Source organism: Eretmochelys imbricata, chromosome 24 (assembly GCF_965152235.1).
Source record: "Eretmochelys imbricata isolate rEreImb1 chromosome 24, rEreImb1.hap1, whole genome shotgun sequence".
In the NCBI taxonomy this organism is placed as follows: domain Eukaryota; kingdom Metazoa; phylum Chordata; order Testudines; family Cheloniidae; genus Eretmochelys; species Eretmochelys imbricata.
The window spans coordinates 14,521,008-14,540,297 of NC_135595.1; the positions used below are offsets into that span (position 1 = coordinate 14,521,008).

The 19,290-nt window shown below is 47.2% G+C and overlaps 1 non-coding gene across 1 annotated transcript; it reads right to left on the minus strand.

The window, feature by feature from the left end:
- Window positions 1-7,292: 7,292 nt before the first annotated feature.
- Window positions 7,293-7,366, minus strand: TRNAI-AAU (transfer RNA isoleucine (anticodon AAU)). Its single transcript has one exon. It is a non-coding gene; the product is annotated as a tRNA-Ile (tRNA).
- Window positions 7,367-19,290: the final 11,924 nt, after the last annotated feature.

Below are 19,290 nucleotides of genomic sequence, written 5' to 3' on the forward strand. Positions count from 1 at the left end.
ATGGGCTGCATCAGCAAAGGTGAAGGAGAATCACTGATTGAAATATGCTCGAGGGGTTACTGTGGGTGGTATAACTGGGGTAGGGATGGGAGAAACCAGTTTACCACAGATTATTTATTAAGCTTATTTTCCCCCAAGAAATACCCTTCTGCTAACTAACCAGCCTGATCCTGCTTAGCTAATCATAGACAGAGATAGCCAATTTGCAATTCAGCAAGAAGTTTGATTGTTACAGATGTTCCCAGGGTGCAACCTGGACTGTGGGACTGCTGATCCCTCAGTCCAACCTGGGGCATAAGCGCTGACTCCATGGGTGCTCTGGGGCTGGAGCACCCATGGGGAAAAATTAGTGGGTGCTCTGCACCCACTGGCAGCCAAGCTCCCCTCACTCCCACCCCACCTCAGCCTCCTCCTCCCCTGAGCGCGCCGCCTCCCTGCTCCTCTGCCTACCTCCCCGCGCTTCTTGCCCAGCTGCCGCCAAACAGCTGTTTGGCTGTGTAGCAAGCTCCGGGAGGGAGGGGGAGGAGCGGGAATGTGGCACTCTCAGGGGAGGAGGTGGGGAAGAGGCAGGGCCAGGGCGGGAATTTGGGGAAGGGGTTGGAATGGGGGCGGGGAGGGGTGGAAAGGGGCAGGACAGGGGCAGGGCCTCATGGAAAGGGTGGAGTGGGGGCGGGGCTGGGGCTGGGGGTGAAAGTTGAGCACTCAGGGGAAAGTGGGGAAGTCGGTGCCTATGACCTGGTGCATCCCTCTCACTGTGATGCTGTTGGCAAGCTACAACCTCTGGTAGGTACTACACTTACACAGACATCTACAGGCAGGGACACGCCCAACCGAGTTACATGAATGCTTCTCCTAGCCTTTCATGAACCAACAATAGGGAGGCTCCAGCCAATTCCCCCCAGCTCCCCAGCCTTGCACCTAGGATGACCAGATGTCCCGATTTTATAGGGACAGTCCCAATATTTGGGGCTTTTTCTAATATAGACTCCTATTACTCCCCACCCCCATTCTGATTTTTCACACTTGCTGTCTGGTTACCCTACTTGTGCCCAGAACAGTACCATCTTGCCTTGGTCAGAAGTCTGACCAGTGTAAGTTCATTTCGCAGTCTGCCCCTCCTTCGATGTGGAGAGGACACACACTAGCCTTTATAAACTGAGCTGGTGGACTTCAGAGTGAAGCAGCACAAGAACTGAATTGTGGGGAGTTAGGAGGGGAGGGATAGCTCTGAGATTAACTTTTCCTCCCACGGGAGTCACAGGCGCTTAGCACCTCTTAGCATTTGACCATTAGCACCTGCAGCTCTCATTGATTTATGGACTGAATTCCCTCTCCCAATGGAATCACTGGGAGTTAGCCAATGACAGGGGTGCTGGAACAGTTTTTACAGTGGGGATGCTGAGAGCCATTGAACCAAACTGTAAACATTACATACACTGGAATCCACTTCAAGCCAGGAGGTGCAGCAGCACCCCCAGCACTCCTAGTTCCAGCACCTATGGCTAATGACTTCCGTGCCATAGCAATGCGTTATTGAGGGTGTGCCGCACTTTGCTGGATCAGAGCCATAGGCATTTGTGCATATGCATAACTTTAAGCATGTGTGTAGCCTCATTGATTTCAACTGAACTCACTTGATTAAGTGTTTCGATAGAGTGGAACCACAGCTTCCAGCAAACCAAGTGTTGTTGAGTATCCCGGACTTCCCAGCTTCTCAGTGTCCTCTGGCTAGCTCAGCTGGTTCTGCGTGAATGCTGTGTCCATGTAGGGGCTGGATCTCCCAACCTAGACACTGGACTTGAGTTCCCTACCCTGTTGATAGAACTGGGTTTTCTCCTTTCAGATCCCTGCAAAGCCTTGAAATGCCGGATCAAGGAGACATGCAAAATTGAAGATGGCCAAGAGGCATGTGTTCCTGACTACGCTGGAATCTGCCTGGGCTCAGGGGATGCACAGTACCAAACTTTTGATGGCCTGAAGTTTGACTTGCAGGGCACCTGTAAGCACACCATCACTAAATACTGTGGCAGTGACCCTACCCTGGAGCCCTTCACCATTGATGAGAAGAATGACAAAAGAGGGAACCAGGATGTCTCCTTTTGGCAGGTGACCAATATCTACGTCTATGGGTACAGCATCTCCATCTACAAGAGGGAAGTTGGCAAAGTCCGGGTGAGTTTCCCAGCTCAGGGCTCTGTGCCTTTTCTGCTTATAACAAACAGTATTTTTTGTGTAGTATCTCTCACACAAATGGAATCCTAGATACAGGCGACATGAGCTGAATGTATCATATGGGCAATACAAGTACATAAATGCAACTCGTCTTGTGTGTTTAACATGGTTGTGATAGATAGATAGATAGATAGATAGATAGAGAATTATGCAGACAAATAGAAACTGGTAGATAGCATAACTAGATAAATACTGTGTTTATTCAGGGAAAGTCACATTGATTTCAGTGATTCTTTTACATGCCACTGGTTAAAGTGACAATGATTTACAGCTGAAATGAGTGGCAAGGTGACAGTTGCAATAAGAACAAGTGAGGATGAAAGAGCAATAACACCTATCATAGCTCCCCCATCCTCTCTGTCTCTAGCTGAACAGTGTAATCACCAGTCTCCCAGTGACGCTGAAAGACGGTAAAATCAGACTGTACCAGAAAGACCTCAGCACCGTCCTGCAGACGGACTTCGGCCTCCAGATCACATATGACAAAAATTGGCATGTAGTGATCACCCTCCCGAGCAGCTATTATGGGGCCACGTGCGGCCTATGTGGGAACTTCAACCAGAATCCAGAAGATGACATGACATCATCCAATGGCACCAGAGTCTCCTCCATCGTGGGCTGGGCTGCCAGCTGGAAAGTCCAAGACCGGGACCCCTTTTGCTGGGATTATTGCCAAGACAACACGTGTCCAGTGTGTGATGAGAGCAAGAGAGATCTGTATGGGGATGACAATCACTGTGGGTTGATCAGTAAAGCACCGGGAGGGCCCTTCAGAGAGTGTCAGTCCAGGGTGAGCGCTGATGACTTCTTTGACAGCTGCATCTATGACATGTGTCTGAATGAGGGGGACAAGAGCATTCTGTGTGAGGCGCTGGAGGCCTATGCAAATGCCTGCAGGAAGCATGGGGTCATTGTTGATGACTGGAGGACGCCATCCAGTTGTGGTGAGTCTGGCATCTTGGTTTCTTATTGACCGTGGTAGCAGTAGTCAATCTGTTTATCTTGTTGATGAGCACGGGGATGGAAATATCCAGGATCCCTGGGGTACTGGGGTCAGCACTGACTCTTAGGGTAAAGCTCCCTCTAGTAGTCATTGGGCCAAGAGCTAACCCGCCTGGCCGTTAGTTAATGAGATCTAAAACAATCACTGATTCAGGTGGCTAGGGTACATGTACACAGCAGCTGGGAGGCATAATTCTCAGCTCAGGTGGACATTCACAAACTCACTCGGCTTGAGATAGACATCTAAAAATATCAGTGTGGATGCAAAGTCACAGGTGACAGTGTAGGCTAGCTGCCCAAGTCTCCTGTGTATATATATATACCCTATAAGTGTGATGTATCTAGCAAGCTGACAATGGTGGAGTTCAGTGTTTCTCAGTGTCCATGGAGTATAGGGGGCTGTGGAACCTTTTTGGTGGTCTTCAGAGTGAAGCAGCTATAGACAATTGTGAAGTTAAGAGGGGAGGCAGCTCCATGAGATGTTATTCTCGCAGTGAAAGGCATGGGATCTGTAGGTGCTTAAACCTCTCAGAATTTGACTCTTAGCACCTGCAGCCCTTGCTGACTTATGGACTGAAATCCTATTCCCACTGGAGTCAATGGGGATTCACCAGTGAATTCAGTGCCACAGAAACAGCTAATTGAGGATGCTCAGCGTGTTGCTGGATCAGAGACATATGCACTTAAGCAGATGAATAACTTTAAGCATGTGAGTAGCCTCACTGATTTCAATGGAACTACTCACATGGTTAAGTTCTTTGCTGGATTGGGACTATAACTTGCAGCAAGCCAGGTTCTGTTGACTATCATGGACTTGCCACCCACTCAGCATGCAATGGGTGTCTAAGCTGGTTCTGCGTGAAGGTTGTGCTCATGACCAGTCTGGCTCTCCCATGTTATTATTATTGTTATTAATTGATAACCCACAGCTTTGCCACTGACATTTATTGTTTGAAGGCAAGTCTAAATATAGGTGGGCAAGTGTTTGTGTTGTGTTGAGAAATTTTGGAAGGTGGTAAAAGAGGAGCGTGTGCTGTGATGAGGAGCTATGTGTTTGGGGTTATCATGTTCTGACTGTGCTGTTGTGTTGGTGGTTGTGTGAATTTGTATCGGGGGACTGGGCTGAAGAATTTTGTGTTGAATTGTGTGGGTGACAAATGAGGGGTGTGTGTCTGGGGGATCATGTTTGGGGATTTTGTGTTGATTTGTTTGGGCATGTGGACTGCTGTGGAGAGTTTGTGTTAAGTTGTACAGGTGGTGAATCAATCTTTAAAGAACTGTGGGGCAGTTCCCTTATATCGCTGACTCATTACAACCAATGAAATTGTTGAATACAAACTAGGCGTAGCGTAAGGGTGGTGGTTGGTTGAGATACCTCTAACTCACAATGGTCTAGGAGTCTTGGCATGGCATAGCTACATGCCTTACTGCTTTATTATATATAGATTATTATTATTATTTTATTTATACTACTGTAGCATTTCGGAGCCTAGATACTGGACTTGAGTTCCCTGCCATGTTGCTATGACCAAGAGTTTTTCTTTCAGATGTCTGCGAAGCTCTGAAATGCCGGACCAAAGAGACATGCCGGACTGAGGATGGCCACACAGCGTGTATTCCTGACTACGTGGGAACTTGCTTGGGCTCAGGGGACATGCACTACCAAACTTTTGATGGTCTGAAGTTTGACTTCCAGGGCACCTGCACCTACACCCTGGCCAAATACTGTGGGAGTGACGCCACCCTGGAGCCTTTCATCATTGATGAGAAGAATGACAATAGGGTGAGCCAGGATATCTCCTTTCTGCGGGTGACCAACATCTACATCTATGGGTACAACATCTCCATCTACAAGAGGGAAGTTGGCAAAGTCCGGGTGAGTCTCCCAGCTCAGGGCTCTGGCACTTTTTGATTTACAAGGCACAGTACTTTTGTGTAGTGTCTCACACAAACAGAATCCCAAACAGATGCCGTCAGCTGAATATGTCATGTGGGCAATACAAGTACATAAATATATCTGATCGGTATGATCTGTATGTTTGAAAAACTTAGATAGATAGATAGATAGATAGATAGATAGATAGATAGATAGATAGATAGATAGACAGCAAAAACAAGACTTTGTGGCTAGATCGATAGATATTTCAGATAGGTAGAATCTATATAGATATATAGGGATTTCTGGAAACAGATACCTTAGGTAGATAGTGAAGCTAGATAAATACTGTGTTTATTCCGGGTCTTTGGATTGATTTCAGTTGTTAGGAATGGGTAAACAGTGATTTAGGATTTGACCAATATTTTACTTGTTGCTGGTTAGAGTGACAATGAATAAAAGCCAAAATGAATGGTGAGGCTACATTTGGAGTAAGAGCAAGTGAGGATGAAAGAAGAATAATGCCCATCGTGTTCCTCCCCTCCTGTCTGTCACTAGCTAAACGGTGTGATCACCAGTCTCCCGGTAATGCTGAAAGATGGTAAAATCAGACTGTACCAGAAAGGCCTCAGCACCGTTATGCAGACGGACGTTGGTCTCCGGGTGGGGTACAACGAGAACTGGCATCTGGAAATCACCCTCCCCAGCAGCTATTATGGTGCCATGTGCGGTCTTTGTGGGAACTTCAACCAGAACCCAGAAGACGACATGATGTCCTCCAACGGCATCAAAGTCTCCTCCATCATGGGCTGGGCTGCCAGTTGGAAAGTCCAAGACCGGGACCCCTTTTGCTGGGATTATTGCCAAGACACTTGCCCAATGTGTGATGAGAGCAAGAGAGATCTATATGGGGATGACAGTCACTGTGGGTTGATCAGTAAAGCACCGGGAGGGCCCTTCAGAGAGTGTCACTCCAGTGTGAGCCCCGACGACGTATTTGACAACTGCATCTATGATGTGTGTCTCAATGAGGGGAACAAGATCATTCTGTGTGAGGCGCTGGAGGCCTACGCAGACACCTGCAGGCACCATGGAGTCACTGTCTATGACTGGAGAACACCGTCCAGTTGTGATGAATCTGAAGGTTGGTATTCTGTGGAAACAGGTGGCAACGGGAATAATTCGACAGTTTACCCTGTGGATGGAGGGGATGGTGAGTGACCTGGGCATGGGGATGGGAATATCCAGGTTCGTGGGGCATTGAAGTCTGCACTGATTCTTAGGATAGAGCTCCCCCTATTCTGCAGGTTTCCTTTGTTTGGTTAAGTGTACCCTAGTAGTCTCCTCTTGAAGAACTCACAAGCCTGAAAGAATGCAGAAAACAGTGGATGAGAAGTTGGATATGAGTCAACAGTGTACCCTTCTTGCCAAGAAGGCCAATGGCATTTTGGGACGTATAAGTAGGGGCATTGCCAGCAGATCGAGGGACGTGATCATTCCCCTCTATTTGACATTGGTGAGGCCTCATCTAGAGTACTGTATCCAGTTTTGGGCCCCACACTACAAGAAAGATGTGAAAAAATTGGAAAACATCCAGCAGAGAGCAACAAAAATGATTAGGGGACTGGAACACATGAGTTATGAGGAGAGGCTGAGGGAACTGGGATTGTTTAGTCTGCAATAAGAGAAGAATGAGGGGGGATTTGATCGCTGCTTTCAACTACCTGAAAGAGGGTTCCAAAGAGGATGGCTCTAGACTGTTCTCAGTGGTAGCAGATGACAGGATGAGGAGTAATGGTCTTAAGTTGCAGTGGGGGAGGTTTAGGTTGGATATTAGGAAAAACTTTTTCACTAGGAAGGTGGTGAAGCACTGGAATGTGTTACCTAGGGAGGTGGTGGAATCTCCTTCCTTTGAAGTTTTTAAGGTCAGGTTTGACAAAGCCCTGACTGGGATGATTTAGTTGGGGATTGGTCCTGCTTTGAGCAGGGAGTTGGACTAGATGACCTGCTGAGGTCCCTTTCAACCCTGATATTCTATGTTTCAACCCCCTGCTCAAAGCAGGACCAATCCCCAATATTGCCCCAGAACCCTGTATGGCCCCCTCAAGGATTAAACTCACAACCCTGGGTTTAGCAGGCTAATGCTCAAACTACTGAGCTATCCCTCCCGCCGAAACAACTGTGGCCCAAACGGGGCTCGAACCCGTGACCTTGGCATTATTAGCACCACGCTCTAACCAGCTGAGCTAACTAGCCATGTGATTATCTATGTGATGTTGAGTATCTTCAGAATGCCTTGGTTGGTTCAGTTGGTTCTGCATGAATGCTGTGCTCATGGCAGATCTTGCTCCCCGGCCTACACATTTGACTTGAGTCCCCCACTCTGTTGATGTGATTGGGCTTTCTCCTTTCAGAAACCTGCAAATCCCTGAAATGCCGGACCAAGGAGACGTGCAAGACAGAGGATGGCAATGCGACATGTGTTCCCGACTACGTGGGAACTTGCTGGGGCTGGGGGGACCCGCATTATCACACCTTTGATGGCCTGAAGTTTGATTTCCAGGGCACCTGCACCTACACCATCGCCAAGAACTGTGGCCACGACCACTCCCTGGAACCCTTTACCATCGATGAGAAGAATGATAACAGGGGGAGCCAGGCCATCTCCTTTCTGCGAGTGACTAATATCTATGTCTATGGGTACAACATCTCCATCTACAAGAGGGAAGTTGGCAAAGTCCGGGTAAGTCTCCAGTTTCAGGACTGCACCTTTTGGACTTATAACACACAGTGATTTAGCATACTGTCTATCCCATAGAAATGGTATCCTAGAATCAGGAGATGTGAGAGAGAAAGACACAGGCAAATGGGAAGAAAGGTGTTTTCGGGTGACGTTTCTAACCTGGACAAGGTGGGGCTGTTGTTTCAGGTGTTAGAAGATGCATGGGAGAAGGCTCTCCCTCTTATATAAGGGACAGAGAAAGAAAGGAGTGTTCGATAGGTAGATACTGGAGGTGAAATCATGACTCCATTGAAATCAATGGGAGTAGGTGGCATAGATCACACGTCTCAGTAGAGGACTGAATTCTACATTTAGTTATGGTGCATGTGTCAAGTGTACATTCAGGACTATATACTCCCCAATATGCACAGCAGAATGGCCTGTCAGAAGTTTGCACAGAGATCAAAAGGAGAATATAGTCTCCACACCTGGAATACTGTGTGCAGTTCTGAATGCCCCATCTCAAAGAGTTATATTAGAATTGGAAAAGGTACAGAGAAGGGCAACAAAAATTATTAGAAGTATGGAACAGCTTCCAAATGAGGAGCGATGCAAAAGACTGGGACTTTTCAGCGTGGAAAAGAGACGACTAAGGGGGGATATGATGGAGGTCTATAAAATCATGACTGGTGTGGAGAAAATGAATAAGGAAGTGTTATTTATTCCTTCACATAACACAAGTACCAGAGGTCACCCAATGAAATTAATAGGCAGCAGGTTTAAAACAAACAAAAGGAAATACTTCTTCACACAGCGCACAGTCAACCTGTGGAACTCATTGCCAGAGGATGATGGCCAAAACTATAATGGGGTTCAAAAAAGAGATAGAAAAGTTCCTGGCGTATAGGTCCATCAATGACTATTAGCCAAGATGATCAGGAATGCAACCCCATGCTCTGGGTATCCCTAGTCTCTGACTACCAGAAGCTGGGAGTGGACGATGGGATGGTTCACTCAGTGATTGCCCTTTTCTTTTCATTCACTCTGAAGCACATGGCATTGGCCACTGTGGAAAGAGAGGATATCTGGCTAGATGGACCATTGGATTGACTCAGTATGTCCATTCTTCTGTTCTTAACCGGAGCTGGGCAACACTTTTCATCCAAAATATTTGTTTGGCGAAAAATGCATATTCTGTGCACTGAAACCTTTCATGAATTTGCATCTGTTTCAACAAGTTATTTTGGCTGAGGAAAAAAAAACTAAAAAAACTGAAAGGTTTTGTTTCAACATTTTTGAAATAAAACATTTCAGTTTTTTAATTTGAAATGATGTTTTATTTCAAAACTTCCTTTAATTTTTTTTCAAATTGAAAATATTTTAAAAAATGCTTGAAATTGGACTGAAATGGTTTGTTCGACCTGAAACAATTTTCTTTCCACTTTTCACCAAAAAATGTGAATTTTTTTTTCAGTTCAACTGAAACAATTTTTTTCCTAATTTTTTCGTAATTACTAATCTATTATTTGCACATCTCTAGAAGGAACTAAATTTTTATTTATGTATTTATTGTTCATTTCCTTCCTGTTCCGTTCATTGTACAGTGAGAAAATTTGCTCCATTTGAGGCTCAGATATATTTCTGCCCTTTTTTCCTCTATTTTCAGCGTTTTCCTTTTTCTGATTCTCTTTTCCTGACCTGTCTGTGTGAATCTCCTTCATCCTTTTCTTTGTATCTCATTCTCTGTAGCAACCCCCAGTTCTCTACACAAGATGCTTCCGCCCCAGTGTTTGCCCCATTTGGTCTGTTAAAATGACCAGGGTGTGATGGGATGCTTATCCCACACAAAGAATCATAAAGCCATAGAGTTAGAAGGGACCTCAAGGATCATCTAGTCTAACTCCCTGTCATGATGCAGGATTTGTTGGGTCTAAACCATCCAAGAGAGATGAAAACTTTTGAAACTTTCTGTGAAGGAGATTCCACAACCTTGCTAAACAGTCTGTTGCATTGTCCTACTCTTCTTTCGGTTCGGGAGTTTTTCCTGATTTAATCTAAATCTGCTCTGCTGTAGTTTGAATGCATTGCCTCTTGTCCTGCCCTCTGTGGCAAGAAATAACAACTTTTCTCCATCTTTTTTAGGCAGCCTTTAAAGTATTTGAAGGTGGCTATCACATTCCCCCTTGATCTCCTCTTTTGCAAAGGAAACATACCCAGTTCCTTCAGCCTTTGCTCATATGTAAGGCTGCGAATCATTCACGGAGGTCACAGAAGTCATGGCTTCCGTGACTTTCCATGACCTCCACGAATTTTGCAGCACTGGTGCAGCTGACCCCAGGACCACCCAGCAGCTGGGGAAGCACCGGGGCCAGCCACACAAGGCGCTGCTCTGGGATCCCCAGGCAACTGGTCCCCAGTGCTGCCCTAGTGCAGTGGTCCGGGACCAGTAGTGATGGCAGCGGGGCCCCAGGCCTCCTCCGCCCGGACCAGCAGCGGTGGGGCCCCAGGCCGCACCCCCCTCCAGCTGTAGCAGGGCCTGGGCTGCCCCCCGAGCCAAAACATCGCCCTGCGCTGCTTCCTCCAGCAGCTCCCCCCAGCTGCAGTCTTCAGGAGCGCCCCCCTCCCAGCAGGTAAGACTTAGTCACAGGTATTTTTTATAAAAGCCATGGACAGGTCAGGGGGCCATGACTTTTTGTTTATTGCCCATGACCTGTCCATGACTTTTACTAAAAATCCTAAAACGTAGCCTTACTCATATGACTTGCATTCCATCCCTTTGATTATCTTTGTCGCTCGCCTCTGGATCCTTTCCAGTTTCTCTACATCCTTCCTATACAGCAGTGACCAAAATTGGATGCAGTACTCCAGCTGAGGCCTAACCAGGGCCAAGTAGAGCGATACTATCCCCGCCCGTGACTTGCATGCTATGCCTCTGTTACTGCAACCCAAAATTGCATTTGTACATGCCACGATTCGCTGCTGCAAAAAAAGCAAACACTCTAGGATGTATTAGCAGAAGCATTGTAAGCAAGACACAAGAAGTAATTATTTGGCTTTGTCTACACAGGGAAGTTACTGCGCAGTAAAGCAGCTTTCTGCGATGTAACTCCCAAGCTGCACACACTGCCAAGCCACTTAGTGCGCAGAAACTCCTCAGCTGCAGCATTGCAAAAAAACCGCCTCGACGAGAGTCGTAAGCCTTAAAGCACAGCAGCTCCAGCGCTGTATTGGCAGTGTAAACACATTACAGCGCAGAAAACAATCGACTGGCCTCTGGAAGTGTCCCATAATCCCTCAAGGGGCCGCTGTCCTCATTGATTTGAACTCGGCTGCCCTGGAGACATGCACCCCTCCCCTTACAAAGCTCCATTTCTGACAGCCCTTGCGTGCTGTGCTGAGCAAACCATTAATGTGGAATGCTCCTGCTGTTGAAGACAGAGGTGTATGTGTGTGTGTGTGTGAGAGAGAGAGAGACAGACAGATTGCGTGCAGAGAGCTGGGGAGGGAGGCAGGGGCTGATGTCGGGGGTTTCCCCCTCCCCCTGCCTCAGGACTGGTTGCTTCCTGCTACTGTCTGAACTTACAAGACAGCATGCTGACACACTCTCTGTCCCCCAAAACACTGTCCCCCCTCCACACACACACACACACACACACATAAACACACTGCGTCTTCCCCAGTTCAGTTGAAAAGCTGCTGGCAACGTAGTAGGATGCCCATGGAACAATGGGATTGGGAAACCTGCATCATGTGACGCTGTGCCAGCTGCATGAGGCATTGCAAACTCTTCCCAAAGCACCCTCCGGCCAGTTGCACAGTGGGATAGCTACCACAATGCACTGCTCTCTTTGCAATTGCAAGAGCTGCTAATGTGGATGCGCTCCACTGTCCTGAGGAGCACAGTGTGGACACGCAAGAGCGGTTTAATTCCAGCACTTAAATAAAAGTGGTATAACTTGTTGCGTAGAAACTTGCGAGTGTGGACATTCCCTTACACTCTACTCTGCACTGATAAGGCCTCAACTGGAGTATTGTGTCCAGTTCTGGGCACCACATTTCAGGAAAGATGTGGACAAATTGGAGAAAGCCCAGAGAAGAGCAACAAACATGATTAAAGGTCTAGAAAACATGACCTATGAGGGAAGATTTAAAAAATTGGATTGTTTAGTCCGGAGAAGAGAAGACTGAGAAGGGACATAACAGTTTTCAAGAATAATAAAAGGTTGTTAGAAGGAGGAGGGAGATAAATTGTTCTCGTTAACATCTGAAGACAGGACAAGAAGCAATGGGTTTCATAGAATCATAGAATCAGGACCGACCCCTGGGGCACTCCACTTGACACCGGCTGCCAACTAGACATGGAGCCATTGATCACTACCTGTTCAGCCCGACAATCTAGCCAACTTTCTACCCACCTTATAGTGCATTCATCCAGCCCATACTTCTTTAACTTGCTGACAAGAATACTGTGGGAGACCGTGTCAAAAGCTTTGCTAAAGTCAAGAAACAATACATCCACTGCTTTCCCTTCATCCACAGAACCAGTAATCTCATCATAGAAGGAGATTAGATTAGTCAGGCATGACCTTCCCTTGGTGAATCAATCCTGATCACTTTCCTCTCATGTAAGTGCTTCAGGATTGATTCTTTGAGGACCTGCTCCATGATTTTTCCGGGGACTGAGGTGAGGCTGACTGGCCTGTCGTTCCCAGGATCCTCCTTCTTCCCTTTTTTAAAGATGGGCACTACATTAGCCTTTTTCCAGTTATCTGGGACTTCCCCCGTTCACCACGAGTTTTCAAAGATAATGGCCAATGGCTCTCCAATCACAGCCGCCAATTCCTTTAGGACTCTCGGATGCAACTTGTCCGGCCCCATGGACTTGTGCACGTCCAGCTTTTCTAAATAGTCCCTAACCACCTCTTTCTCCACAGAGGGCTGGCCATCTATTCCCCATGTTGTGATGCCCAGCGCAGCAGTCTGGGAGCTGACCATGTTAGTGAAGACAGAGGCAAAAAAAGCATTGAGTACATTAGCTTTTTCCACATCCTCTGTCACTAGGTTGCCTCCCTCATTCAGTAAGGGGCCCACACTTTCCTTAGCTCCTGGCAAGCAGCAGACTTCTCAGTTTTCCTGGTTGGGGCGGCAGATAGATGACTCAGTCCCCCTGAGGAGACTCCCTGACCACCACCACCTGCCTCCTTCTCTTGGGAGCGGTGGTCGTGGAACCCCCAACCCTAGGATAGTGCATCTCATGCCTTCCAGTCGGTGGAGTCTCCTTCTGCTCCCTTCCCTCAGACGTATCATCTGGTCCACTCTCCGCATTAGTACCTGTGGAGAGAACATGAAAACGGTTACTTACCTGTATCTGCGTTGCTGGTACATGGACGTTCCCCTTTTTCTTCCGGAGGTCACATGATGCCAAATTTCTTCATCATCCTCCTGTCCCCGCTGCGCAGCCTGCTCTGAATCTTCAGAACCTTGTGCCCGTAGAAGCATATCCTGATGTCTGTCCAGGAAATCTTCAGTTTCTCTTATGCAACGCAGGGTCGATACCTGTTGCTCCAGACCTTGAACCTTCTCTTCCAATATGGAGACCAGCTTGCACTTTGTACAGACAAAGTCGCTTCTGTCCTGTGGAAGAAAGACAAACATAGCACATCCAGTGCAGTTCACAACAGCTGAACACCCCCCATCCATATTAAACAAGGGCGGTTTAGGTTGGACATTAGGAAAAACTTCCTAACTGTCAGGGTGGTTAAGTACCGGAATAAATTGCCTAGGGAGGTTGTGGAATCTTGTCATGAGAGATTTTTAAGAGCAGGTTAGACAAACACCTCTCAGGGATGATCTAGATAATACTTAGTCCTGCCATGAGTGCAGGGGATCACATTAGATGACCTTCGAGGTCCTTTCTAGTCCTATGATTCTATAATTCTATGTGGGGAAAGGACTTCTGCCACATAGGACTTAAATAGCTAGTGTTGTCTCTGAAGTGTTATCCATGGGGTTTACAGCTGATGCTCTGATCCGCTTAGTATGGGCAGTGCAGTTTACACCATTGGGGGTCATCATTTCAGGCTCTCTGCAGACTCAGGCAGATATTGCCAAATAAGTCACACTTGGGGAACATTTGGAAGGTTTTCCTTGCAGCCATAAAGGCCAAAAAATTATTTTAAACAAACAAACAAACAAACAAACAATTCAATACATAAATAAATAAATAAATAAAATTGAAAGCTTACATTCTGGAGATTCCCAGTGTGTCATACAAATATATTAGATGTGTTGTGTATTAGACACCTCTAGATAATCAGATATTGTAGGTAGATCCTGTGGGTGGGTAAATAATAGAGCTAGATAATGTGGACAGAGAGATTGGTGGGTGGGTCGGTTGATTGATGGATGGATGGATGGTTAGATTCTTTAGGTGACTAGTCATATAGCTAGGTAGTGTGGATGGGTAGATAGACATAGAGAATTCTGCAGACAGACAGATATTGTAGGTAGATATTGTAGATAGATAAGTGCTCTATACAGAATTCTAAAAATGTAGGGCCAGAAGGCACCTCCAGAGGTCATCTAAGTCCATCTCCCTGGGCTGAGGCAATATTAAGTATAGCGAGACCATCCTTGACAGGTGTTTGTCGAACCTGTTCTTAATATATTCAGGCCAACTCGATTGATTTCACTGGTTCTTTCTGAGTAAGGAATGGGTAAAAAGTGATGGCTATCAGTCAGGATGAACAGGGAAGGTGTCCTTGCCTCTGTTTGCCAGAAGCTGGGAATGACTGACTGGGGATGGAGCACTTGATGATTCCCTGTTCTGTTCATTCCCGCTGGGGCACCTGGCATTGGCCACTGTCGGAAGACGAGATACTGGGCTATATGGGCCTTTGGTCTGATCCAGTATGGCCATTCTTATGTTCTTATGATGAAGGATGTGGCCCCCTGTATTGTACATGCCACTGGTTAGAGTGACAATGAGATACAGTTGAAATGAGTGGTGAGGCAACATATGCAATAAGAACAAGTTAGGATGAAAGAGCAATAACACCCCATCCTGTCCTTGTCTGTAGCTAAACGGTGTGATCACCAGTCTCCCAGTGACACTGTCAGATGGTAAAATCAGAGTGTACCAGAGCGGCTTCCGGGCCGTTCTGCAGACTGACTTTGGTCTCCGGGTGGCATACAACTGGGACTGGCATCTGATGATCACCCTCCCCAGCAGTTATTATGGGGCCACGTGTGGCCTGTGTGGGAACTTCAACCAGAACCCTGAAGATGACATGACGTCAGCCAGCGGCACCAGAGTCTCCTCCATTGTGGGCTGGGCTGCCAGTTGGAAAGTCCAAAACCGGGATCCCTTTTGCTGGGATTCCTGTCAAGAGAACTGCCTGACATGTGATGAGAGTACAAAGGAGCTGTACGGGAGCGACGGTTACTGTGGGTTGATCAGCAAAGCACCGGGAGGGCCCTTCAGAGAGTGTCACTCCAGAGTGAACTCCACTGAGTTCTTTGATAGCTGCATCTATGACGTGTGTCTGAACAGGGGCGCTACAAAAATCTTGTGCCAGGCACTGGAGGCCTACGCAGCAACCTGCAGAGACCACGGGGTCACCGTTTATGACTGGAGGATGCCATCTGGCTGTGGTGAGTCTGACAGCTTAGTGTCCTTATTGACACGGGCACGATCAGGCTAGTCAGTAGAGAAGCCTGGATGTTTTTCATTCCACCAGAGTTTTGAGGAAAAATGCCATTCTTGTCAAATTCCAAATGTTTAGAAAAAAGTTCAGATTTTGAAAAAATGTAATTTCAAAAAGTGAGACGAAGCATGTCAACAACATTTCAGGATGGAGCATTTTGATTTTTCATTTTGAAACGACTTTTGACAACAAAATTAATTATTTTTAGATATATAAAACATTTTTTAAAAGTTTATCAGGTTGAAACCAGACGTTAGTGTTTTGATTTTATCAAAATAAAACACTTTGATCGACCTCCAATAATGTCTGGGACAGGAATTTCATTTCCGTTCCCTTTTGGAACAGAAGAAAATCCAAAATCTTGGTATTTCCAATGAAATGGTAAATCTGGTTTCAGCTCAGTTCCAGTAGCCCATCTGTTCACTCTGTCGGTGGAGGGGATGGTGAATGACCTGAGCATAGAGTTGTGAATGACTGGGTTTCTTGGCATAGGGATCAACACTGACTCTGAGCACCATCTATTGAGCTCCCTACTCTGCTCCTTGCAGTACAACATCCCCTAGTGTCACCCTTGGGAATTGGGGTCAGCACCGATTCCAAGGAGTGAGCATCCCCTACTGAGCCTTCCACCCCACTCCCTGAAGCACAGTGCCCCCTAGTGCAACACTGGAGCATTGGAGTCAGCATGGACTCAAGTGGAGAGCACCTCCTAATCAGACCCGGCTCCTTTGTTTGCAGAACAGTGCCCCCTCGCTCCACACTGTGCCATTAAGGTCAGCACTAACTCAAGGGAGAGTACTCTTACTGAGCACTCCCTGCAGACCCTAAGTGTTCTTTATACCCAAGAGCTGACCCTGATGATTCACTCATGGCTTGTGAGATTTGGCTGCAGACATATATGGCCTTTTGGTTTCTGAATGCAGAAGTTAATTCCACCTCACTTATGGCTGTTTCATGCTGGGTGGATAATGCACTGCGTGTAAGAATTTTTCTGTAGCTCTCACTACGTTTAGGCAGGTTGTTTCATTCATTTCCTGTATTTTTAAATCTCCCCTTTCCAAACTTTTCCCAGCCCTGCCCTGCCCTGAGAACAGCCACTATGAGGCCTGTGGGAACGCCTGCCCCGCCAGCTGCTCTGACCGAACTGCCCCCTCCTCCTGCCAGGAGCCCTGCGTGGAGACCTGCCAGTGTAATGACGGTTACATCCTCAGTGCTGACAAGTGCGTCCCCCTGGGGAGCTGCGGCTGTGACTACAACGGCCACTACTACAAACCCAGTGAGGAGTTCTGGGACAACGAGAACTGCCACTCTCGGTGCAGTTGTGACTCCAGCCTGGGCACAGTGGTTTGCAGAAAGACCAGTTGCAAGGCCAAAGAAAGATGCTCCGTGGTCAATGGGGTCCGTGGCTGCCATACGATCAGCTACTCCACCTGCATAGGTACTGGAGACCCTCACTACACCACCTTTGATGGGAAAAAGTATGATTTCATGGGCTCCTGCATCTACCAGTTTGCGGCTCTCTGCTCCGAGGACCCCACACTCACCCCGTTCAATGTCAAAGTGGAGAACAACAACCGAGGCAGTAAGGCCGTGTCCTTCACCAAAAGGGTGACCTTAGAGGTCTACAACATGACCATCAGCTTGAGCCAGGAGCATCCACGCAAGATCCAGGTAGGGATGCAGGATCACTGGGGAACGCAGGAAGTCATTTCAGTGATCTCTTGTCTGGGCCTTTGTTGTCTTCTTAGCTCTGGGAGGGAGCTGGGGTCTAGTGGTTGGAGTAGGGGGTGGGAACCAGGACTCCTGGATTTCATCCCTGGCTCTGTGAGGGAAGTGGGGTCCAGTGGTTGGTGCGGGGGGCTGGGAGCCAGGACTCCGAGATTCTATCACAGCTGTGGGGACTAGAAGGTTAGAGCAGAAGGTGCTAAGAACTAGAGCTCCAGCATTCTGCTCCTGGGAAGTAGGGGAAGTGGTTTGAGCTGGGATTCAGACAGTTAGGATTTTATTCCTCTCTCTGCCCCTGACTGGCTTAATAACCTAGGACAAGTCACTTCCTATCTTTGTACCTCTGTGAGCAGGTCTACACTTAAAACACTGCACCGATGGAGCTGCACCTCTGTAGCGCTTCGTGAAGACGCTAGTACGTTGATGGGAGGGCTTCTCCTGTCGGCGTAGTTAATCTACCTCCGCAAGAGGCAGTGGCTATGTTGACAGGAGAAGTCCTCCCATTGCCAGAGCAATGTCTACACCGGGGGTTAGGTCAGTGTAACTGCGTTGCTCAGGGGGTGGATTTTTCACACACTGGAGCGACGTAGTTATACCGATGTAAGATTGTAGGGTAGACCTGGCCTATTTCCCCAGCTCTAAAGGGGGTAATAAGACCTTTTCACTTCACAGGGCTGTTGTGAGTAGAGTTAGGCAAATAACTGGTTCTTTGATGCACTTCCAGTTCCGAAAATATTGACAAAAATTCTGTTTAACCTGAAAGGTAACTTTTTGTTTTGTTTCTAGGCAATAAAAAGACAAGGAAATGATGGGCTAGGTTCATGCAGTCGCCAGCAGTGCTAATGACTCCCTTTAGGCCAGTGGGTGAGCACTCATCTGGGATGTGGAAGACCTGGATTCCATTCCTCCTTCTGCCTGATGGGGAGAAGGAATTCGAATTTGCTGGAGAGTCCCCTAGCTACTGGACTATGGGATATTCTGGGGGAGGGCTACCCTTAAAATGTAGATCAATCTAAGCTATATCTTTCAGGGATGTGAAAAATCCACCCCCCTTTCCCCCCCCGAGCACTGTAGTTAAGCCAACCTAACCCCTGGTGCAGACACAGCTAAGCTGACAGAAGAATTCGTCCTTCAACGTAGCTACCGCTGCCCAGGGAGGTGGATTACCTACCTCCAATGGAAAAATCCCTTCCATCAACGTAGGACGTGTTTGGACCTTCACACGACAGCAGCACATAGCATCCGTAGCGTAGATATGCCCTCAGTCTCTCCTCTTGAAGCTGTTCCACTTTGTACGAAATACTTGACTAGTCCCTGGCCCAGAAAGCAAGAATAAGAATGTTTCTAAACCTGGCTGTTAAGCACTCGGCTGGGGCAGGGGGAGACTCACATTTAAATTCCTTCTCCATTGACTAGTTAGTTATACAAAGTAGAACAGCTTCAGCAGGAGAGACTGAGAATACCTTTTCCCTAGAGTGGCCTAGTAGGTGCTAAATGTGAGACCAAAATTCAATCCTGCTCTGTATCAGGCAGTGGGGGAATTGAACCCTGGTCTACCACATTCTGGGTGAGTGCCCTAAAGACTGGGCTAACGGTTATAAAGGAAACTGCTCATGCACATACAGTGCCTTGTGCATCCAACCTGAAATTGTTTTTCCACCACAGCTATCCCTCCAATTTTTATCACATATGGAAATAGTTTCTGGTCAACGAAAGCTGCATTTATGAGCAAGTACATTATTTGTGTGAGATTTTTCACCCAGCTCTAGTCTTTAATGCTTCAACTGCATCGCACTCCTTGGATAGAAGGAGCTTTAGAAAAGGAAAGGGCAATAGTAAGGGGCAACGGGATGACATATTAACGCACTGGGTTACCCTCCACCCAATTCAGAAATAGAAATTCTGGAGCCAGACCATCCATGGTAGCTCCTTGGAAATGGAATTATTTCATGTTGAGTGCACTGCGTGAAATCCTTGACAATCTCTACTGTATGTTTTCCAGGTCAATGGTGTCTTTGTGGACCTGC